The sequence below is a fragment of the Nansenia antarctica genome (genome assembly GCF_963989245.1).
Source record: "Nansenia antarctica genome assembly, chromosome: 2".
Lineage (NCBI taxonomy): Eukaryota > Metazoa > Chordata > Actinopteri > Argentiniformes > Microstomatidae > Nansenia > Nansenia antarctica.
In genome coordinates this window covers 50,493,979-50,519,022 of record NC_137675.1, presented here as the reverse complement: position 1 = coordinate 50,519,022, position 25,044 = coordinate 50,493,979, and positions in this window count along the sequence as shown.

Here is a 25,044-nt window from a genome sequence, read left to right as displayed (position 1 = left end):
AGAAATGGTAATAAAAAGCACAAAATGGTGCATACAAATTGACCAGAATGCAGGGAATTAAGTGTTAAATTCTCAAAATTGTGCCACCCATGCATAACTAGGTGCCACCACTGGGCCACCCCAGTGTAAAAGGTCTGGACACGCCACTGAGTGCAGCCCGACAGGCGCTTAACAGGCGCACCCCTGCGCTTTCAGAACGAGCTACCCCAATGTCACGTCGGAATTTGACGTTTGGATACGTCGGAATTCGACGTTTGGATGCGATGGACAAACGTCGAATCCTGACGTCTGCCGTGTGAGACCAGGTTGCATGCACATATCAGCCTGTGGATAGAAAACTTTAGAGAGATAACTTTACATTAACCCTTGTGTGGTGTTCACTTTTTGGACCCTTTCGTACTCTTCGGGTCAAGTTGACCCGGGACATCATTGGGGTTTTGAAAGCACTTTTCCTGACACGGTGCTCCTAGTCCCAATGGTGACCCGTACAAGGGAGTATGCTCAGGGTGCAAGATAGCCCCAAAATAGCCCATAATATTAAAGAGCGCCTCCTGTGGGCACAAACAGGTACTGTACCCATTAATGCACAATAGGTACTGTGTTCACATTCAAAAGTGTATATTTTGTTCTGGTGGACCTAGGGGGCTGCCCTTTGGAGGGGCTGGAGCAGAGGGTGCCTAATTATAACCCTCAAAGTGTCAGACCCCTGGGAATAGGTGGGGCCGAACGGCAGCATGATGAGTAGAGGCGTTTTTACGCACATGATGCTCCTAACTTCCACTAAACAAAATCCACTATAATAAAGACTTGGTTGTCATAAATCATACTTATCTAGGAAAAATGTAAATGAAACAATGTTTTTATTGATGTTTATTATTTTGAACTTATATTCTCAATTGATTTTCAAAGCATTATAATCAAAGCTGTAAAAAATACAGGTGATGAACAAGAATAATGCTACACATGCTGAAACACAAAACATGTGGAAGGTACACTGTTTTAGTCACTGAAATAACACTGGTTACAATTGTGTGTGCATGGGCATGTCTGTCTACACAACAAATGAAGTACAGCATTTGACAGTGTGTGTACCACAAATGTACTTTTTGCAGTTGCTGCATGTGGTCCCTGTCTTTGTGTCCTTTGAGGGTCCACACACCTCGCAGCGCTTCCTCTTTTTGCCATCGGCTGCAGTCTAGAATAATGAAAAGACTTAGTTCAGGATTTTTTTTTTCCACCACGTCTCCTAATACTCTAAATCACTCACACACACACACACACGCACACACACACATATTTACATTTACATTGAACATTTTGGCATTTAGCAGACGGCTTATTTCAAAGCGACTTACATTTACCAAAGCGATCAATACATTTGACTAAGCAAGTGAATCAACACAGACACACACACACACAAACAACCGCAACAGGACACTTACCTCAGGCACTGGAGATTGTGGTTGTGTGGGTTGTGCAGGTGGAGCATCTGTAATCCTCCTCACTATGGCTAGAGAAGTTGGGGTCCTGGGCATATGTTGTCTCCTTTGGATATGCGGTGTCACCAGTGCCATACCTAGCTCCTCAAGGAAAAGACGTCGTCTTTGGAGCTTCCTTTGGTTCCAGTCTGGGTTGACTGCCATCCAGATTGAAAATGCATTGTAGGCTGAAACATCCAGGATGTTGAAGAAGATCACGAGAGGCCACCGTAGAGTTCTTCTTTGGCAGCTGTAGCAGGCCAGCAGCTTGTCCAGGTTGTCTACTCCACCTTTGGTGGCGTTGTAGTCAAGTATGACCTCTGGCTTACGGTCCTCCCGGCCACTGATTCTTCCATCCCTATGTAGAGTGCTCATGAGCATCACATTCTTGCCCTTTTTTGGTATGTAAGACACCAGGGTAGTGTTGGCTGTAAACAGAAAGTTGGAGGAATGGACTGGGCCGGCCTGTTCTTCACATTTAGAAACTGGGGTGGGAGCTCCGTCTTGTTTTTTCGGACTGTTCCAACCATTGTCACCTTTCGTTTGAGAAGTTCCTGTCCCAGGCTGTAGGATGTAAAGAAATTATCACAGGTGATGTTATGGCCACTGAGGCCCTGTGACATATCCAACACCACCCGTGTCCCCTGGTTTCTCTCAGGGGCTCCTCCCTCTGGCTTCCCTGTATAAATGTGCATGTTCCATGCATACGATGAAATGGCATCACAGGCAACCCAGATTTTTATTCCGTACCTTGCTGGTTTGGAGGGCATATACTGCCTGAAGGGGCAACGACCTCTAAACCCCACAAGCCGTTCATCCACAGTTAGATTGGGCCCAGGGTTGTAAAGAAGTGGAAGCCGGTCCACCCACTTGTCCCACACCGTGCGGATTGCAGCCAACTTGTCCCTACGCCGTCTAACAGGTCTTGATTCCCGGTCATCAAACCTGATGACCCTCGAGTAGATATGGAAGCTCTTCAGAGACATTGTGGCTCTAAAAATTGCTCTCCCTGTCTCCACATCCCACAGACTTTCAGTCGACTCCCCTCTTGACCTATAGACACCTGCTAGGATGAGGATCCCAAAATAGGCCTGTAAGTGTGTGTTGTCCATTTCTTTCCACTCCTCCCCGAAAACACGTCTCCCCTCAAGGTTGGTCATATCAAGAATTATTTTCTGAATTGAATCAGTAATCAGCAGCTCAAAGGATGACTTGATATCGTCAACATGAGTCACTGCCAATCGTGTGGGCCCTGGTACCATCCTTATAATGTTAGCAGCTGAGCGGGGGGGCTCTCTCATTGGGGATGAAGACCATTCAATTTGGCCATTCTTGGACAAATATGTGTGGGCTCCTGCAGTGGCTGGCTGTGGGACTCCTGCAGTGGCTGGCTGTGGGGCTCCCGCAGTGGCTGGCTGTGGGGCTCCTGCAGTGGCTGGCTGCGGGGCTCTTCCAGTGGCTGGCTGTGGGGCTCTTCCAGTGGCTGGCTGTGGGGCTCTTCCAGTGGCTGGCAGTGGGGCTCTTCCAGTGGCTGGCTGTGGGGCTCTTCCAGTGGCTGGCTGTGGGGCTCTTCCAGTGGCTGGCTGCTGGGCTCTTCCAGTGGCTGGCTGCGGGGCTCTTCCAGTGGCTGGCTGTGGGGCTCCTGCAGTGGCTGGCTGTGGGGCTCCTGCAGTGGCTGGCTGTGGGGCTCTTCCAGTGGCTGGCTGTGGGGCTCTTCCAGTGGCTGGCTGTGGGGATCCTTCTGCTGCATGCTCAGAGTGAAACTCATCTCCAAATTCACTTTCAGAATCAGAATACTCTGAATTAATTTTACATTATCCTCATCTGAAACATCCTCCCCCCCTTCAACTTCACTATGTTGCTCACTCTCTTCAAATAGTATCTCCACGGCCCTCTGAACACTGAATCTTTTCTTCATGTTGCTGGTGGAGGATTGTAGTTGAAATGACCTATACACTGGGATGGAGAGCTATTTCTCTCTTTTATCCCTCCCATAATGTGCAGGTGTAGTACAATGTTATTATACATTTTTTTTACAACATTGCACTTCAAAGGGTAAAAAGTGCGAGAGCAGACAGCTTCTCGGCGCGGGAAAGCCAGAGCAGACGGCTTCTTGTGCAGGTGTGAGGAGTCCAGTACAATATTATTCTTTATTATTATTATACAATGTTGCATTTCAAAGGGTAAAGAGTGCGAGAGCAGACGGCTTCTCGGCACGGGAAAGACAGAGCAGAGGTGTGTGAGTGAGTGAGTGTCAGTGTGAGTGTGTGTATGTTTCTGTGTCTCTGTGTATCCGGGTCAAAATGACCCGAACACCTTATGAAGGACATAAATGTGTTGGGGTATTGTAGGATGTGTAAAAAAAAAAAAGATTTTTGTTTTTTGTTTTTCATATAAAATGAGCCAAGGCCATGGAGTTTCAGATTGATAAAATGTATTCTTGTACCATTTCTCTTTAAGTAAAAATTGAAAACGGGTCAGATTGACCCGAACACCACACAAGGGTTAAATATGTCTACCATCATCCGCTGTCAAACACCACAATTTATTTCATGATTGTACATCTCTGAAATGTTAATCGCGCACATTTCTATGGGTCAGTTGCCGGGGCAGAGGAACACCAGGGTGACTGTCAGCCTGTGACAAACGCGCAGATATGAGTGCTCCGGTGTCTTGCTTTAGTAGTCTAATGGAAGTGATCAGGCATAACAGCGATTTCTTTGTTATGCTTGTTATAAAGAAAAGGTCTATAATGCATTGTAATGACATTAAACTAACGTTTGATAGATAACTTTACATATGTGTACCATTATCCGCTGTCAAACGCCACAGGTAATAATTGAATTATGATTGTACATCTCTGAAATGCTCGACTGTCATGCAGCCTGTAACGTTAGACACACAGCACATCGGCATAATAACGTTTTGTTGTTGTTGTGCTTGTTAAAGAAAATGTCTATAATGCATTTAAATGAATGATACAACCCATTAATAATATTACATAATAACAACTGCTCAGATTAGATTGCGGGTGCTGCTACATGGAAATAGGTAAAAATGTGCATGTACAAGTCAGCCGAACGTTTGACAGATAACTTTACATATGTGTACCATCATCATCCGCTGTCAAACGCCACAGGTAATAATTGATTTATGATTGTACATCTCTGAAATGCTCGACTGTCATGCAGCGTTGCGTTACTGTAACGTTAGACACAGCACCGACATAAAAGCGGTTTTTTTTGGGGTTATGCTTGTTATAAATAAAAGGTCTATAATGCATTGTAATGACATTAAACTAAGATAATAAGATGGTTATCATAATTTTTAAAATCTTTATTAATAAGTAATTACAGAGAAAGTAAAATGACATTTCCGCATTGAATAGAGCGACATAAGATTTCTGTAGATGATTCGCAATGCATCCTGGAATCAAGGGGTAGCGTACCCCTATGGCTTCGAAGCTAGTCTGGTCCTGGAATCGCTCGAAACGAAGTCATAGTTAGCCCTCGAAATGAAGCCATGGCTCGATGAAATATGAATTGGGACAGCCCTCCCCCTAAAAGTGAACACGCAAATCAAGCCATAGGGGTGAAAACGAAGTCATAGGGGTGAATTGGGATTGGCCCCAAATGTAATACACACATCTCCAAATGTAGGCCTAATACACATGCGCTCATGTTGAAATGTAATACAATGCACTCATGACCAAATGTAATACACACACATTGATTTCATTTTGGCACAAATATGCCGTATTATTGCATTGTATTTAGTGTTACACGTGTATTGCATTCCGATGTGTGTATTGCATTTGAATGTGGCACGATCCGCCCTCCATACAATCCCACCTAACTCTTTAGAGTTAAAGAGCGGAGACGCGGAAATTCCCCCATCAGCTACTTTTGTTCGGAGCCCACGCGCCACTTACAAGCATATTTGTTCAGTTTTTTCCCTGTTTTTTCGATAAGGTTACAGTAAAGCCTTTACTGTAAAGGGAAAAGCATGACCTCGTCTCAAGCATTCACCGATTTCAGTCAGCATTCCGCTTGCATTCACACGACCGCGCATTAACACCAGCTTCGCAGTCATTAACATGATTTTCTCAAATTATTCCTATTTGTCATCCTTTCAAAAAAAGGACAACGGTCAAACATGTCACAACCACAACCCAATACATTTCTAAAACATCCAAATGTAAATAGTCATACGCCTAGTCATTAATAGGGTAGGATGTAACCATGTGAAGTTGCTGGAGTTGCTCAACTCTGCTTGCTCTCTGAGAGAGAGAGAGGCGCGCACGTTGACAGGCAGTCTTCCACCAAAGGGTGACGAATTAATCGTAGTTGAGCCTTTTCCGATAGTCCATTGTAAGTATGTGATTAAATGGCATTGAAATACAATATAATTAATTTGAATATACACATAGCTCACCGTTTTCCATTGTCCAATAGCCTGGTCAAGCGATACTGAAGTGTGCTGTTATTCGTTTTCAGCTCCAGAGGAGAATATCAAACGAAGATTTTCACTTTCGATTTCATGATGTAGATGTAACAGAGGCAGCGCCTCCTTAATTGAATGTGCAAAGCAACATCTAGATAATGGTTCGTATGACATTGTAACACAGCTATATGTAACATAGTTACCCCATATACACGTTAGAATATTGACACATTAATAAACAACATTATTACACACTGTATGTTGTAGCCTACCATACCATCTTTTATCGCTCTCAAACATCTTACATCTTACATCTTTAAACACTTAGGTTTGATTCCCGCTGGAACCATACTGAAATGTATGCATTTATTGCAATGTAAGGCACTTTGGATGAAAGCGTCGGCTAAATAGCATATACATGGCTCAAAGAAATTAAGGGAACACTTCAAGGATATGCCTCCCCAGACCATCACTGACACGCCAAACCGGTCATGCTGGATGATGTTGCGTCTCCAGACTCTTTCACGTCTGTCACATGTGCTCAGTGTGAACCTGCTCTCATCTGTGAAGAGAACTGGGTGCCAATCCGCTTGTTAAGTCTGACGTCAAAAGTGACGTTTAGCCATTTCCGAGTCCAAACCAGAAATTCCCCGCACCAGAGTACCTGTGAACTACAGCGGTAGAATGACAGTTTAATCGTTTTTTAGACTGGGATCTATTCATACAACAAGGGACACAGCACTTTCCCGTTTTCTCCATATTGTCTGGGTATTTGAGCCTCGGAAAAGCGCTATATAAATATAATTTATTATTATTATTATTTCGGCATTTCGAAGACAGCGCCTCAGCCAACGTTAGACCCGGAAACACGTCACGACTTAACAAGCGGATGGCGAACCTGCCAATTCTGGTGTTCTCTGGCAAATGCCAATCGAGCTGCATGATGCTGGGCTGTGAGCACAAGTCCCACTAGAGGACTTCGGGCCCTCATGCTATATGGAGTCTGTTTCTGACAGTTTGGTCAGAAACATGCACACAAGGAGCCCGCTGGCGGTCATTTTGTAGGGCTTTGGCAGTGCTCCTCCTGTTCCTCCTTGCACAAATGATCAGATACCGGTCCTCCTGCTGGGTTGTTGTTCTTCTACTGCCCTGTCCAGCTCTCCTTGTGTAATGGCATATGTAAATGTGTTGGGAGACACAGCAAACCTTCTTGCGACTGCATGTGTGGATGTGCCATCCTGGAGAAGCTGGACTACCTGTGCAATCTGAATGGGCTGCAGGTACTGCCATGCTACCAGTAGTGACAAGGGCACTAGCAAAATGCAAAACTAGAGAAAAATCAGTCAGGAAGGATAAGGAGAGGGAAATGGTCTGTGGCTCCCACCTGCAAAACCATTTCCTTTTTGGTGGTTGTCTTGCTGTTGCCTCTCCTCTCCACCCGTTGTCACTTTAATTTGCACCAAAGCAGGTGAAATTGATTAACAATTGTTTACACTTCCTAACTGGACAGATCAATATCCCAGAAGTTTAATTGACTTGGTGTTATACTGTGATGATTAAGTGTTCCCTTAAAAAAGCATTAAAATTGAGCAGTGTATTATGCTCCAGGTTTATTTGATCGTTATTGTAAAAGGTTGACCCCATCTGTTTTACTGTTTTTGTTGTCAATTAAAAACTATTAGACAATTGCTCTTACAAAAAAGCAACAGGTGACACTCATCGTTTGAGGTAATGCTCTGTTTATCCCAATGTTCTCCTGCATCATCAGATCACCCTCAATAGTTTCCTGGTTCATCTTTCACATTCCTCTGACTGTGTCATTGAAGTGTATTGTGTTAATGCAGAGTGAGTGTGTGGGTGTTTCCATAAGCCCAACATACTTTCGTTTTCAAGGTACATTTTGGTTTCTATCTTAGTCTGCCTTATCACATGACAAATGAGGAGAGTGACCCAACCTGACCTGGAGCACTAGAAACACCAACTATGTGTTTACTCATTGTTTCTGTTTACAAAGATGCTCTCTCACACACACACACACACACACACACACACACACACACACACACACACACGTTTACCACATCTACAATACCTGAAAGTTGATCTAGAATAAATGTAAAGACAGCAGGCAAAGCAGTAGTGATATTTCTTTTTTTAAAGGGAAAGAGCTCTTGTAATGTGGGCCTGATTTAACTGATCCCTAAACTAGTGCAAAAAGTGAAACATTTTGTCAATCAATAACAGGAATAATAAAGTATTTATTATTGCTCACAGGTGTAACCAATCACATCTCTCGTTTGCAGCTCCATTGATAGGACAAATTAGTTTTTGTTGTTTACATGTATTGCACAATCATTAGTTAAAAGTCCTTTTACTAAATAGTATAACTGCCTTGGTAAGTCACTCTGACATAATACATTCTCTCAGGAGCGACTGAAACACAAACAAAAGTCTTTGACTTTCCTCTGAAGATCATCTCTTGATTTCAATAATGTACTTTGTGAATATCTGTACAAAAGTCATCTCAGTAAAATCATCACCAGTGATCAAATATAAATCTTGAGCTTGCTCATATAGTAGACAATGACTAAAACCAACTGGCTGACAAACATGATGTTGTTAAGAACGGTAATAATCATAATCATAATAATAATTTGCTATCCTTTCCAGTAATTCGATTAAACAAACAGTCATGATAAAGAACATCCCTCTACTTTTTTTTCTTCTTTATTTTTCTCATTTCTTCTGTTCCTTTCCCTCTCCTTTTATTTCTTTTGTTCCAAAAAGAACATAATCCTCCAAAACATCCTCTCTTTCCACCCTCTCCTCCCTCTACATCCTCTCCTCCCTCTACATCCTCTCCTCCCTTTCCATCCTCTCCTCCCTTTCCATCCTCTCCTCCCTCTACATCCTCTCCTCCCTTTCCATCCTCTCCTCCCTTTCCATCCTCTCCTCCCTCTACATCCTCTCCTCCCTTTCCATTGTTGGGAATTTGTATTAAAATCACTAGAAGTGATAAATCATGTACTATGTGCTCATTTAAATAATATGTGAATGCGGTCAGTTGAGAACAATAGGAAGGTCACGCAAAGCCAAAAGAGAGGTTCTGTTTTTGAGCGACAAGAAGAAGACAAAGCTCCTGACTAAAAGAACGTTTTATGATTCAAACTGCCTATAAATTACTTATTTTTACCTATGTGCTAACAACCATTGTATACCTGCTGTTATGATATTCTATTTTTCTGTACTGATTTTATACTTTCATAACTAATGATTAATGATAAGTCTATTTCTTCTATACTATACTTTAACTTGTAAATCGAATCCTAACTCATATTACTGTGCAACTTCAAATGTTTTCACAAGCTACTGATAAGAACTCAACTCACAGCTCTGCTCACAAAGTATGATATCACCATGGGAACGAGACGCTAGCAGGACACTCAGGCTGATAACATACATACACTCTCGCACCCACATACCAGAAGAATTGAAGGCCAACGCTAACGAGAAGACCTTCTGCAGCTGCAACGGATTTGTGCTGACACTTGGAAAACTACCAGATAGAGGGGGGGGCATCACCCAGCCCAAAATGTTTGATGAAATTGTATAAAGACTATGTACCAGGGCTAAACGGGAGTCTGGTCTGGTGGAACTCTTGCAGTTAACTTGTTGACGGCTAGCTGAGACGGGCCTGCAGAGGTGAAACTAGATGAGACCACTTTTCCATGGAAATGAACTAATTATTGCTTGCTGATGTGCTTGAATAAATATTATCTTAATGAACAGTTCAGTAGTGGTGCCTAATATTTGATTGGATCATATCATCTTAAGAAGTGATATCAAGGACGTCTCGTTGAGATTAAACGAACTCGCTTGTAAAGTGACGACTCAATTAAATCGATACTGGAGAAGTTGATCGCCTTACAAAATTGGTGACCCCGACGTGATCTTCAACGGGATGCAAGGAGGAGTGGGCGAGGCTGGGTTCGGACTAAGCACTTCCACGGTACCAACACAAAAAAGGTGAGCAGAGCCATTTAATGAAATCTGCTTAGGTAGACAATAGTATTCTAGGTGGAAGTGCTGGGCCATGAATCGTGTGTCAAACCCATTCTGATCTGTGTCTGTGAAGAATCCGTCAAAAGTAAGGATAATCATTAATTAAATTGACATTCTATACATTATTGAACACCACTGTCTGATATTTAAGCACATCTTGTATTAACGTGTAATAAGACCCGCCGAGGTCTAAAGAAGGGACAGTAGCTAAGTCCTGGAAATAAAGAGGGGTAACAGTCCCCAGGATAGACCCGCCGAGGTCTAAGGTAAGGAAAGACACGACAGTCCTGGATATTAAGAGGTAACCAGCCCCCAGTTTAGACCCGACGAGGTCTAATGAAAGGACGGTGTCCCGAAGGTTGAAATACCTTGCAAACCAAGTGAGAAGTGAGGTCATTGCGAGTAGGGTAGCGTCTACGGCAGGACTGCAGTCCGGTAGAGGTCCTAGTATTAGCGTGCCTCCTCTCACAGCGGGCGCTAAAACAATTGTGACGTTAGGATTATAAGGTTCTATCATCGTTTTAGTCAAAATTGAGTTTTTTGCATAATCTGATCCATTAAGTGGTTTATTAATGTGTGGTGTTATTTTTAAAATGTTGACATTTTGAGTGGGTAATTCATAAAATACAAGGGTTCCATCTCACGGAACATAATGGAATGTAAAAACGTTGACGCTCAATATCTCTGAACTACCCTAAGCGGAGATATAACCTTATAATTCTAAACTCATGCAAAGGTGTTACGTAATATTGTATGTGAATCATAGATGGAATTGTTATTATTATTGTAATTATTACTATTAAAAGGGATAGTTGTATGTTATGCCTCGTTCAAGGTGTTTAAAGAAGTGTTGTGCTGCGGGTGTGACCCACCATTGAAGCGCAGACAGCAGAAAAAAAAAAAAAAAAAAAAAAAAAAAAGGAAAAAAAGGCTCACTAGGAGTGTCTCTGACACACGGTGATTTTGTGTCTCGTCGTCTTTGCAATAGTGGTATATTTGGGGTGTTTGATTACATTGTGGTTTTGTTTAGTTGTTCAGTTTGTTTAGTATTGGTTGGCAATAATAATATTGATATAAGGGTGGCAGCATAGCCACACGATACAGTGAACCTTCAGTAGAATGACTATCTAGATGAGCAGATAATGCAGAACACATAAGACATAGTATATAGTATACATAGTATATATTATATAAGACATAATACATAGAGGACCGACAAGATAGATACACACAGATATAATATAAGACCTTAATTAATTCAGAAGAAAGAAAAACCGACGAGACCGAGGAGAAACAGGCCGTGCAGCGTGAGAGGTTGTTGAAAATGCAGGTGACCGTAGTTGTGGCTACGACAAGGAAGAAGGAATGTAAAGAATGCAAGATATTGGTCCAGCTTGGAGAGGTGCCGCAGGCCTCTGCAGCACCACAGCCCCCGGCTCAGTACCAATCCTTCCCCGAATATCAACAGAGAGGCGGAGGGAGAGGACGTTGGCGAGGAGGCCGCAGGAGAGGCCGTGGAGGACCAAGAACACCAGGAGCAGGTGCCTGCCACACATGTGGAGGAACAGGACACTGGAAGAAGGAATGCCCTAACCAAGGGGGCCAACAGCAGTCATGGGGACCAACGCAGCAGCAGCAATGGCAGCCCCAGCAGTTTCGACCCCCCACACAGCAACAGTGGGGGGGCCCAATGCCAGGCCAACCGGCCCCAACCATAATGGCCCCCATGATGAATCAACCACAAGGAGGGGCTCCTTATGGTCAAAGCCTATAGGGATGCCCGGGAGGCGAAAGAGGAACCTACCACTTCCACCCGAACGAAGAACCAATGATTGTAATACTGATGGGAGGAGAGAAAAAACAGTTCATGGATACTGGAGCAGCAGCGTCCACCATGACAAACCACAAGGGTAGAGTTCCTCCTCTGTCGGAAAATCTGGCCATGACGACAGTAGGCTACTCCGGACAGGCACAGACACAGAAATAAACAATCCCCCTAGAAACAGAAATAGGCCACCAGAAATTGTCAAACAACTACCTGTTCGCTCCCCAATGCCTCGTAAACGTAATGGGGAGGGACCTGCTATGTAAATTGAACGCGGAGGTAACTTGTGTACCAGACGGATTAACAGTAACACTTCCCGGCGGCAGGAAAGTCACCGGAGAAACCCCATGCAGAATACTAATAATGAGAGATATGTATTGACTTCACGGACATGGGAGTGATTGATAGATTGTCAAGGTGGCCTGAAGCATATCCGTGTAAACGGGAGGATGCCGCATCTGTAATAAAGTGCCTCTTAAAGGAATTCATACCACGGTTTAGTTTCCCTACAATAATACGCTTTGATAATGGGTCACATATAAAATAAAATAAAAGTCCATATGGCTGCAATTGAGACAGCAATGGGGATTAAGCATCGATTTGGTTCAGTCTACCACCCCCAGTAGTCACAGGGTTAGGGTTAGGTTGAGAGGGATAACCAATCTATTAAAAGAAAGCTTGCCGACATGATACAGAGACAGAGGGAGGGGGCTTGAACCCCCTCTCCATGAAAATGAATATATGTCAAAACTCTAAACTAATCTCAATCGAGTTTTCTCTTCACAGGAACTGAATGCTGCGGAGAAAGCAGACAACGGCAAAACAGACTCCTATTTTAGACCCAGGCGACGTGGTGGACAAGACCGTGGGAGGTATATTGACCACCTCACACGCTGTCAGAGTCGAAGGTAAACCGGGTACAGGGTGGCCTCTCCTGTCACACTGTACCAAAGCAGACCCACCACATGTATAACATTTTCAAATTCCTGGCGACTCTGTCAGCATGCACTAAGCCTCAAATAATGTGGAAAGTAACACAACAAGTGGACTATTAATCCATGATATTAGCGATCACCTGCCTGTCTTTTCATTTTATGAATGTAATTATAGAAAGAAGAGGGAGTTAAAGGAAATTACATACAAGACAGTAGAACTGAGGAATCCATATCTGCTTTTAGAAATGAGTTATTAAAATGGAATTAGAAGAGTATTAGGGAGGGGATTGGGCACCCCGAACCTTAGTACTCAACAGGCGGCGGTGGAATTGCAAAGTTCCGAGGGCACGTTAAAGACTCTATATAGTGCTGGGGAGAGGACTGAAGGCCCCCGTGTCTGATGAAGTATGAATGAACATACTACCGTGGTACCGTCTAGTCGGCGCAGCTGTCGCATCTAGGTGTGTGGGCAGTGCGTGGTACGTGGGCGACAGCCCACACCTAGCGGGATGTGAAGGGAAGTCACACCCGTGAACAGGCAAGGCTGGTGTAAACGGTCAAAGTTTCTAGACCCATAGCGAAGTGGGCTAGGGATCAGACCGTCGGTTCCCAACTGGGCGGCCAATCACCGCTACAGGGTTGGTGTTTAGACACTGACTGGGGATCGCTATCGACTGGGTCACCGGCCGGTTGGGTCGCAAAAGCCTTAAGCCATAGGGAAATGGTGGCTGCGCTCAGCTCAATGTACAGTCAGGCCACTGTAAGCTGAAACCGAATGCGTTAGTAAGCGAGCAGTGCTTTCCGTGATCAGAGCTCTGAAAAGGAGACGTCTGGGAAGCGGAAGGGGTGGAGGTTGACTGACTCTGACCCAAGAAGGGGTTGGAGGGCAGTAAACCTCCATCGGAAAGGGTTCCAGCCTGAGACTGCACCCTGGAAGAGGGGAGGTCTGAAGGAACAAAGTGATATGAAGAATCAGATGTGGACAAAGCGTATGGGTTATTCCTAGAAACATTTAAAGTTCTATATGACAAAAACTGCCCACTAAAACAATGTAGCAATAAGAATAAATATTCTGAAAATCTGTGGGTGTCCAGGGGCATTCAAAATGCATACAAGAAAAGGTATACTCTATAAAGTGTATGTATAAAGCATCAAACAAAGGAGGCAGGGGTTACATAGAAGAAATACAAAAAACTAACTAATTAGTATTATGAGCATATGTAAGAAAGATTATTATACCAGATTATTAGAGGAGAATAAAAAATAATGTTAAAGGAACAAAACAGATAAACACCTCTTCACCAATTACAGACCGGTATCCTTATTATAACAGTTAGGGTTAGGGTTAGAAAAACTATATGATGAAAGACTGGCCAATTTCATTGAAAAACATCAACTATTAATGGATAATCAGTATGGTTTTAGAACAGCTAGATCTACTGACATGGCATTAATGGAGCTAGTAGAAGCAAATAACAACTTGTACAGAGAGAAAGAAATATGCATTGGGCATATTCATTGACCTTAAAAAAGCATTCGACACAATAGATCATGAGATTCTACTTTAAAAAAAAAAAGGACAGGTATGGTGTCAGAGGGGTCGCACTTGAATGGCTTAAAAGCTATATTAGTAATAGACAGCAATTTGTTCAAATAGGCCAGAACAAATCAAGGTGCTTAAATATTACCTGTGGTGCCCACAGGGGTCGAATTGGTTGTCTTGGCAGATGACACAAATATGTTATGTTATGGGGAAGATCTGCAGCAGCTTTTAAAGGTGGCAAAGAAGGAATTGTACAAATTAAAATGCTGGGTTGAGACAAACAAGCTATCATTAAATCTGAATAAAACCAAATTCATGCTATTTGGAAATTGCAATATAAATACAGACCTCCATCTGGAAATTGAAAATGTCTAAATCAATAGAATATATGAAATCACGTTTTTGGGTGTCTTAAATAGACCACAAACTCTGCTGGAAACAAAGTGAAAATATCTGTGCTCAAAGATTGCGAGAAGCTTGGGAGCTCTGGGTAAAATTAAATACATCTTAAATCAGAAATCACTATACACTCTATATTGCACACTCATTGTACCCTATCTGTCATATTGTGTTGGAGTTTGGGGAAATACATATAAAACCAACCTAGAAAAGATATGCACATTGCAAAAAAGAGCTATAAGAATTGTACTTCATGCTGGGTATAGAGGTCATACCAATTATTAATAAAATAAAATAAAAGTCAAACTCTGAAATGTTGAGAATTGGTTAAATTCAGAGCTGCACGATTCATGTTTAAAGTAACACAAAATAAGGTCGCTGGCAACTTACTAAAATTGTTTTGTTCATGAGCAGAGATAGGGGTTGTAGTCTAGGAGGGAAATTGTGGAGAACAGCCTGTTGTCCGTGCAGCGCTCAGGGGCAGGTGCATCTCAGTTTGTGGGGTGTCCATTTTGAATGGCCTTGATGTAACAATGAAAACAAGTAATACTATTGAGTGGTTTGGAGGGATATAGGTTGGAGGAGTTTGAGAATGACGTGAACTGGTATTTTTGTGGATATTTGGTTCCTGGATAGCTATAGTGGATAGCCATATTATTATAGATATTGATAGATAATCTATTGCGTAATGATATGATATTGTGGGGAAGGGGCAGGACCATGGGTTTTGTTTCTTTCTGTCTTTTCTCGAACAGGGCCATTGCCGACTGTTGCTTCCATGTCAAGGAAGATATATTTTATTTCAATTTATAGCTTATTTTATTTGTATTTTATTTGTATTTCTATTTATTTTTTGGGGTTTGCTTTTGTTGTTTTTTGTTGTTGCAGATGTGTGTGTTTTTGTGGTTGAAATGTTCGAGATAAATGGAGAAGCAAATCAAATCAAATTAAAATGTTTGGTACAACTGGGTTATAGCCACAATTATTTAAACAATTTATTAATTAATTATTAAATTAACTGGGTTAACTACACAATATCCACCATTTATAAGGTAACATGTTTAGTCTGCTTGAAACAACAAAGAGAGTACGGTACACTGTTTCTCCCCCTACAAGCCTGATAATTGTTCAAATTCTTCAGTAGGGATGGGACGAGGGGGAGAACATGCTGCCCCGGTATAAATAGAACTAAAGGCCCCATGATATATGAGGGACATCACCCTTTACACTTAGAAAAAGCCTACGACTGCCTTAACAGGACGGGAAAGGGGGGCGACGTGGGACGCCTTAATGCTACGCACTTCTGCAATATGTTCATGAGTGCATGGTCAAGACAGGGAAACATTTGTGAACAGGACTTTACTTGCGCATGTTGGCGGGGGGGGGTTCAAGGATACCAAACAAGGGCTGTGTTTATGCCTCTGTTTTTATACTTGTTAATCATCTTATTTTTTGTGATTTTTTTAGTCCTTTTGGTGTGCTGCACATTTTCATTTCCTTTTCGGCGGTGTTCCATGGGTAGGCTCCTTTCACTGTTATACATCTTTGTTTTGCATTTGTTTTAATCTTTGTTTTCATAAATATACATATTCCTCTGAGTTCGTAATTAGTCTGTCTAACTTGGAACAGTCTCTGGATAAAGTCTGGAAGCATCTTATATATTTTTTACTTTGTAGAATTACTTGTGCCATTTTAAAGTCCACCAATTCTTTAAATTTGAGATCATAGGGGTTTATGAATAATTTGTTAGTTGGGTCTTGATAGGCAGCTCTGTTTATTTACGGTAATAGCATTCTACTTACTATTTTACTCCCAATTTCATTGGTAAAAATGTTATCTATTAAAGGAGCACTGTTAATTGTTATTCTAGTCGGTTTTAAGATTGTAGGAAATACACATATACTGTACATTGTGTCCATGATGTCTGTAACATTTTTTTTTGTGTTCATTTGGGTTCAACAAATCTATATTTAAGTCCCCTCATACAAAGACCGTCTTTCTGTCATTTAGTTTATCATACATATCAACCATCATATCTTTGAATGTGTCAAGACAGGATCCTGGAGTTCTATATACAAAGTGTATTATTATGGTCTTAGAGTTCTCCTTATTTTATTTCTACAGTGACACAATCCATAATGTTTTCTATTGTTATTGACATATGTTTTACTATTTTACAGTCACAGTCATTATTTACATACAAGGCAACTCCTACTCCTTTCTTGTTTGTTCTGTTGGAGGTAAATAGTTCATAGTCCTCATGTTCCACATCGGCTTCTTTTTCTTTACTGAGCCATGTCTCCGATACAGCAATGATGCTGAACTTGGTGAACTGTCTCAAATAGTCCTTAGTTTTCTTAAAGTTTCTATAAAGACTTCTACTGTTGAAGTGTATTGTTGATAAAATACCATCCAATATTATATTACTTTTGAATTGTTCCTCTGTGTAATAGTCACAGTTGCAGACGGTTATTATTGTTGTAGAAGTGGTCGATGTTGTTCTCAATGTCATACATTTTGTGCTCTGTAAAGTCAAAAGTTTTCAAAGTTCAACTCTTCATAGTTTTTAGGTGCAGCTGGATTATAATCCACACAGTCCAGTGATCCCATTTCTCGAAACTCATCATCATTTATATCGTTTAGTGGAAATGAATAATCCTTGTCCATTCCCATTTTGTCAGTCATTGTCTGTTCAAGTATTTCCACTCTGATTTGAGTCAATTGTCTGTTCAGGTATTTCACAGTCATTATTTGTTCTCTCACCATAATCCCTTTGGAGGTTTCAGGAGATCCATTGGGCCTAATCATCACTTTACAGTTTCTTGTCTAAATGCCTTGCAATTTGTTTTGCTTCCTTAGAATGCGTGACTGCCAGGCAATTTCAGTAAACCTGTAGCAGACATGTTTGGAAAGGTGGGGGCTCACCCCATAGATATCTGCTTTTAGATTAGAGGCACCGCTGAAGGGACGCTCGAAAGCCGACACAGACGAAGAAAAAGGAAATTATGCTGCAGATGCAGCCGCTAAATCAGGAGGGGGGTGGCTGTGATGCAGGAGGTAGAGCCGCCATCTAATGATCGCAAGGTTGGCAGATCGGCGGTTCGAGCCCCGGCAGGCCACATGTCAGAGTGTCCTTGGGCAAGACTCTGAACCCCGAATTGCTCCCAGGGCCGGCGCCTTGTATGGCAGCTTGCCACCATTGGTGTGTGAATGTGTGTGTTGGTGAATGAGAAGCCATTGAAGCGCTTTTGGATAAAGGCGGTATGTAAGCGCAGTCCATTGATATGTCCCCAGAGAACATCAGCTGGTCTCAATCCAGCTAGACAAACCTAAATGCTCTGTACAGACTATAGATGACATACAGGGGGCCGCCTCCCCCCAAGAAAGGTCAGTGTGGGTAACAAGGGGGGTGACGCAAAGCTGGTTGTGGAGAGCGCATGACGGAAGAATAGTGGCCCGTGCAGGTCTAATGAATGTTATTGGTGCTGAGGCACATGGTAATGAGAAATTTGGAAGATGGTGATGAGGATGTTGGTGATGAGGATGTTTACAAGAGGTGTATGCAAACGCTTGAGTTAACACTGTTATTGGTGACTGTTTTGTTAAATGAAAAAATCTGGCTATGTCTATGCTCTCTGCCCTCCTCATCTCTGCCACAGTGCTGATCCTGTTTGGCTGCTGCATTGTCCCTTGCATTAGAGGCCTGGCACAGCGACTGATTACTACGGCCCTAACCAAGGTTGATGCTGGAACACAGATGCACTTACAAATGCTTATTGCTGAGCAGCAGCAGTCACTGTTGGAGGGTGAGGAGATGGATCATGATACAGGAGTTGAAGATATGTTGTAATTATGGAGTTTTGTGAAGGAATGGTGTAAATAAAGGCATTTGCGGTCTACGACCCATCTCACCTTTCTGGCTACAAATTCTCTGTAATGGTCATAATTTTGTTTTAATGACCAAAGGGGGGATTTGTTGGGAATTTGTATTAAAATCACTAGAAGTGATAAATCATGTACTATGTGCTCATTTAAATAATATGTGAATGCGGTCAGTTGAGAACAATAGGAAGGTCACGCAAAGCCAAAAGAGAGGTTCTGTTTTTGAGCGACAAGAAGAAGACAAAGCTCCTGACTAAAAGAACGTTTTATGATTCAAACTGCCTATAAATTACTTATTTTTACCTATGTGCTAACAACCATTGTATACCTGCTGTTATGATATTCTATTTTTCTGTACTGATTTTATACTTTCATAACTAATGATTAATGATAAGTCTATTTCTTCTATACTATACTTTAACTTGTAAATCGAATCCTAACTCATATTACTGTGCAACTTCAAATGTTTTCACAAGCTACTGATAAGAACTCAACTCACAGCTCTGCTCACAAAGTATGATATCACCATGGGAACGAGACGCTAGCAGGACACTCAGGCTGATAACATACATACACTCTCGCACCCACATACCAGAAGAATTGAAGGCCAACGCTAACGAGAAGACCTTCTGCAGCTGCAACGGATTTGTGCTGACACTTGGAAAACTACCAGATAGAGGGGGGGGCATCACCCAGCCCAAAATGTTTGATGAAATTGTATAAAGACTATGTACCAGGGCTAAACGGGAGTCTGGTCTGGTGGAACTCTTGCAGTTAACTTGTTGACGGCTAGCTGAGACGGGCCTGCAGAGGTGAAACTAGATGAGACCACTTTTCCATGGAAATGAACTAATTATTGCTTGCTGATGTGCTTGAATAAATATTATCTTAATGAACAGTTCAGTAGTGGTGCCTAATATTTGATTGGATCATATCATCTTAAGAAGTGATATCAAGGACGTCTCGTTGAGATTAAACGAACTCGCTTGTAAAGTGACGACTCAATTAAATCGATACTGGAGAAGTTGATCGCCTTACACCATCCTCTCCTCCCTTTCCATCCTCTCCTCCCTTTCCATCCTCTCCTCCCTTTCCATCCTCTCCTCCCTCTACACCCTCTCCTCCCTTTCCATCCTCTCCTCCCTTTCCACCCTCTCCTCCCTTTCTATCCTCTCCTCCCTCTACACCCTCTCCTCCCTCTACACCCTCTCCTCCCTTTCCATCCTCTCCTCCCTCTACACCCTCTCCTCCCTTTCCATCCTCTCCTCCCTTTCCATCCTCTCCTCCCTTTCCATCCTCTCCTCCCTCTACACCCTCTCCTCCCTTTCCATCCTCTCCTCCCTCTACACCCTCTCCTCCCTTTCCATCCTCTCCTCCCTTTCCATCTTCTCCTCCCTCTACATCCTCTCCTCCCTTTCCACCCTCTCCTCCCTTTCTATCCTCTCCTCCCTCTACACCCTCTCCTCCCTTTCCATCTTCTCCTCCCTCTACACCCTCTCCTCCCTTTCCATCCTCTCCTCCATTTCCATCCTCTCCTCCCTCTACATCCTCTGCTCCCTTTCCATCCTCTCCTCCCTTTCTGTCCTCTCCTCTCTCTACATCCTCTCCTCCCTTTCCATCCTCTCCTCCCTTTCCATCCTCTCCTCCCTCTACATCCTCTCCTCCCTTTCCATCCTCTCCTCCCTTTCCATCCTCTCCTCCCTTTCCATCCTCTCCTCCATTTCCATCCTCTCCTCCCTTTCCATCCTCTCCTCCCTTTCCATCCTCTCCTCCCTTTCCATCCTCTCCTCCCTTTCTTTCCTCCCCTCTCTCTACATCCTCTCCTCCCTTTCTTTCCTCTTCTCCCTCTACATCCTCTCCTCCCTCTACATCCTCTCTTCCCTTTCCATCCTCTCCCTTTCTTTCCTCTCCTCTCTCTACATCCTCTCCTCCCTTTCCATCCTCTCCTCCCTTTCTTTCCTCTCCTCCCTCTACACCCTCTCCTCCCTTTCCATCCTCTCCTCCCTTTCTTTCCTCTCCTCCCTCTACACCCTCTCCTCCCTTTCCATCCTCTCCTCCCTTTCTTTCCTCCCCTCTCTCTACATCCTCTCCTCCCTTTCCATCCTCTCCTCCCTTTCTTTCCTCTCCTCCCTCTACACCCTCTCCTCCCTTTACATCCTCTCCTCCCTTTCTATCCTCTCCTCCCTCTACATCCTCTCCTCTCTCTACATCCTCTCCTCCCTTTCCATCCTCTCCTCCCTTTCCATCCTCTCCTCCCTTTCTTTCCTCTCCTCCCTTTCCATCCTCTCCTCCCTCTACACCCTCTCCTCCCTTTCCATCCTCTCCTCCCTTTCTTTCCTCTCCTCTCTCTACATCCTCTCCTCCCTTTCTTTCCTCTCCTCCCTCTACATCCTCTCCTCCCTTTCCATCCTCTCCTCCCTTTCTATCCTCTCCTCCCTCTACATCCTCTCCTCTCTCTACATCCTCTCCTCCCTTTCCATCCTCTCCTCCCTTTCTTTCCTCTCCTCCCTTTCTTTCCTCTCCTCCCTTTCTTTCCTCTCCTCCCTCTACATCCTCTCCTCCCTTTCCATCTTCTCCTCCCTCTACATCCTCTCCTCCCTTTCCATCCTCTCCTCCCTTTCTTTCCTCTCCTCTCTCTACATCCTCTCCTCCCTTTCTATCCTCTCCTCCCTCTACATCCTCTCCTCCCTCTACATCCTCTCCTCCCTTTCCATCCTGTCCTCCCTTTCCATCCTGTCCTCCCTTTACATCCTCTCCTCCCTTTCCATCCTCTCCTCCCTTTCTTTCCTCTCCTCTCTCTACATCCTCTCCTCCCTTTCCATCCTGTCCTCCCTTTCCATCCTCTCCTCCCTTTCTTTCCTCTCCTCCCTCTACATCCTCTCCTCCCTTTCCATCCTCTCCTCCCTTGCTATCCTCTCCTCCCTCTACATCCTCTCCTCCCTTTTTATCCTCTCCTCCCTTTCCATCCTCTCCTCCCTTTCTTTCCTCTCCTCCCTCTACACCCTCTCCTCCCTTTCTTTCCTCTCCTCCCTCTGCTTGTCCACTGGCTCCCCTCTCAAGTTTGTTTGTTCCATGGTTCCTCTGAGGATCTGGATCCCGCACTTAGAAATGAAGGAAAAAGGACATCCTCATGTGACAGACATTCAGTGTTATCAAAGAAAAACTAGAATCGGATGGACATCCAATGGTAATATTGAATTATTTTTTTACTTTTTGTTCACTCACCTGTACATTTCTTGTACATCAGCAGATAAGCACTCTCTGAACTGGTGACAGATCTGGAGAAGACATACAGTATACTTGTTGGTAGTTGAAAGCAGCTTCAGTAGGGTTCGAAATTGAACATAAAGGACAATCACATTGGTGTAGGGCTGGTCTACTTCTCATATACAAAGACGAGAGTTCCCCTTCAATCAAACACAAGTAATCGGAAGAACCAGAACAGGTTATAGGCCTAGTGTGAACATTTTTTAAATAAAATGCTTGTCTAGTAGCCTGACTATACAGTTTGAATTGTTTAGGCTCAGGGTCTGCTACAATGATAATTGCCAATCAAAGTTGACATCAGGATAAAATAGTTACTATGTCTGTTAAATAATAGATCAACAATAGGATTAGCCAGCTCTGGTTAGTCAAATCAATACCAGTAGTAGTCAGAATTCTTATAGGGTGGGGACTCCAGTGCATCCATTCTGTAGAGATCAAATGCTGTCAAACAAGGCATTCTTGGAAGGATATTCCAGTCCCTTTCTGAGACCATTGCACCTACATTCTAGTATCAGTGTGACATCTTAATATGATGTCTGGAACATACTGTATCAGGTCCGTTAAGGGACCAACAGCCTATGAATGATAAATTAATGATATTTACTATAGATGATTATTATGATTACTATAGCCTAAATGATTATTATGAAATCTGAGTGTGTAGTGGGAGTCAAAATGATGCATGTTCTGTAGTAATTGAGGTAACATGTATTTGTAGGATGGAGTAGTGGAAGTAACAGTGGATGTAGCGGGTGCAATAATAGCAGGGATATTGTTACATACATATTCAATCCCTTTTGTGGGAATATTACATGTTTTAAATGCTTAACATTTGCAGAATGGTTTACCTTCTTTTACTGTCTGGTTGTTGCTGTAAGAGAGAAGTAATGAAAAAGACAAAAGATGTATTCATCAAATACTGTAAGTAGTGCCTAAAGAAAGTCTACAAGCACTTTCAAAATGTTCACCTTTTGTTGCCCCAGAGCATTTATCATACATTGAAAATACTATAATACTATACTACAATACTGATTTTTTTTTTCAAATTTCTCGCTAGTCTCGCTAGTCAAGCCAAAATATTGCAATGTAATGGATTCGGTGAGTAATCCCCACTACTACCTAGTAGGGGTGTAACGAGACGTCATTATCTGTATCTGTATCTGTATCTGTTTAACCCCAAAAATATCTGTTTAATATCTGTATTCGGATAGACCGGAAGTGGGTGTGGTTTGTACCGGAAATGGGCGTGGGTTGTACCGGAAGTCTTGACATTTCGTATTTTCGCATCTAATAATTCATGGCAATGCAATGTTTGTGTCTTCATAGCTTCAAATTGATTTCATATTGACATATAATTATGAAATATAATTCCACATCCTCATACTGTACTTTTCATCTCTCTCTATCTTTTTTATTTTAATTTCTTTTATAACTAAACTAAGTTTTAACAACTGTCTGAACCTCACCCCCACCCTTAACTGGGGTTAACAATCAGAAACAATTTTTCTTTTTAAAATAAATCAAGGGAGTAGGTTTGGTCTCAACATTGGTAGGGACCAGAGCAAGTGAAGAAAACCATGCAGGGAATTATATTTTTCTAATGAAAATGCATAGGGGTATGTATGGGTATCTATGTTTAAAAGCATGTTTAATCACACTATAATTTTTAGACAACCTCACCTGACTCCCTACTGTACTGCTATGAATTTTGGATAAGGCTGGTATGGCTTACTCCCCATGTCCATGGCACTGCTTGCTTGAGGATCCCTGACACAAAATAGTTGGGGTACAAGTTGTATTTATTTATTTTGGGGGAGAAGACGGTTCAGATAGTGAGTCACAGTCAACTCAGATAGTTTGCATTGTACCGTACAACGCAAGGTAACTGACGTATCGATAACCGTACAATATTTTGCCACCCGTACCGATAGTATCATAGTACATCGATTCTGCGATACTCTATACATTGTAAGACAATTCATCAACGACACATCACAATATCTGTGTTAACTGGTATTTCATAACGTGCTTCCAGTGTTAACAGCATTCGGCAGAAACCTTCGTTTTCCACAACACTACAGGCGAAGGTCCTTGCAAATAAACCCAGATAGACTTGGTAATAGTCGTAGTAGCCCTCGGGGAGTTAAAGGGATTGGCCTAGCTTGTTTTGAAATATAATCGTTCCAGACTTTAGATATTGTGCATATGTCGTATTTGTTTTTCCATTTCAGCCATTCATCTTCTTAATGTTTATAACATCACATGCTGATAGAACATCGACATGCTAGAAACACATAACTACACATAAGATGATCACCCAGCCCCAAACACGAACACGTCCCCCAACGAAAGTATTTACAAAAGTCTCCCTTACCGGTAGCCTCCGGCAAACGAGAATAGTGAATCCAATCCAGAAATGATACATAATTAACGATCATTAAACTGTTGTTTATTATATCGAGTGGGTACTTCAAAACTTCAAGTTTCGTGTTATGAAAAAAGAGTCTGCGAGTGGTTTTGGTTTAGCCCTAGGCTGCGTTCGTAAATTCGCTCTGGAAATCTGATCAGCAGTCATGGAATGCCTCTTGTCCAATCAAATTACTTGGTCCCTTTATTACGATGAGCCCAGTGTGCCGTCTGGCACTCTCAGAGAGAATTTACGAACGCAGCCATCATGTCAATCGTGTTTTTTTTTTCTCTGAATAATATCGAGCAACTTCGGATAGAATCTGTATCTGTTTAAATCTCATTATTCGTGGTATCCGAATACCGTATTCGTATTCGGGTACATCCCTACTACCTAGTTAACTATAACACTACTTTACATTGTTAGCAAAAGCCTAAATCTATTGCAGTGTAGGCCTAATATTTTGGCATGACTAGCGAGTGTGTCATTGATTTTCAACAACGTTTTATTTACATTTTTATTTACATTTTTCGGAATAAAAGTCTGAACATTTTGTTGGTTGCCGACTTGTTCCTCCTTTCACCAGCTGCTGTCATATATTTGAAATTAGGATTTGTTCCCACCTTGACAATAGAACTCAGTCTCATTGTTCTTTAACTCATAAATAAATCATGCCTTACCTGTGTGACGGAGGTGTCATTGAACACATACCAGTTCTGATCGTCACAGGACTTGATCTTAGCAGTGTAATGTCCAGCTCTTAGACTTCCTACATGGTCCACTACTGCATAAAGTTCATATGC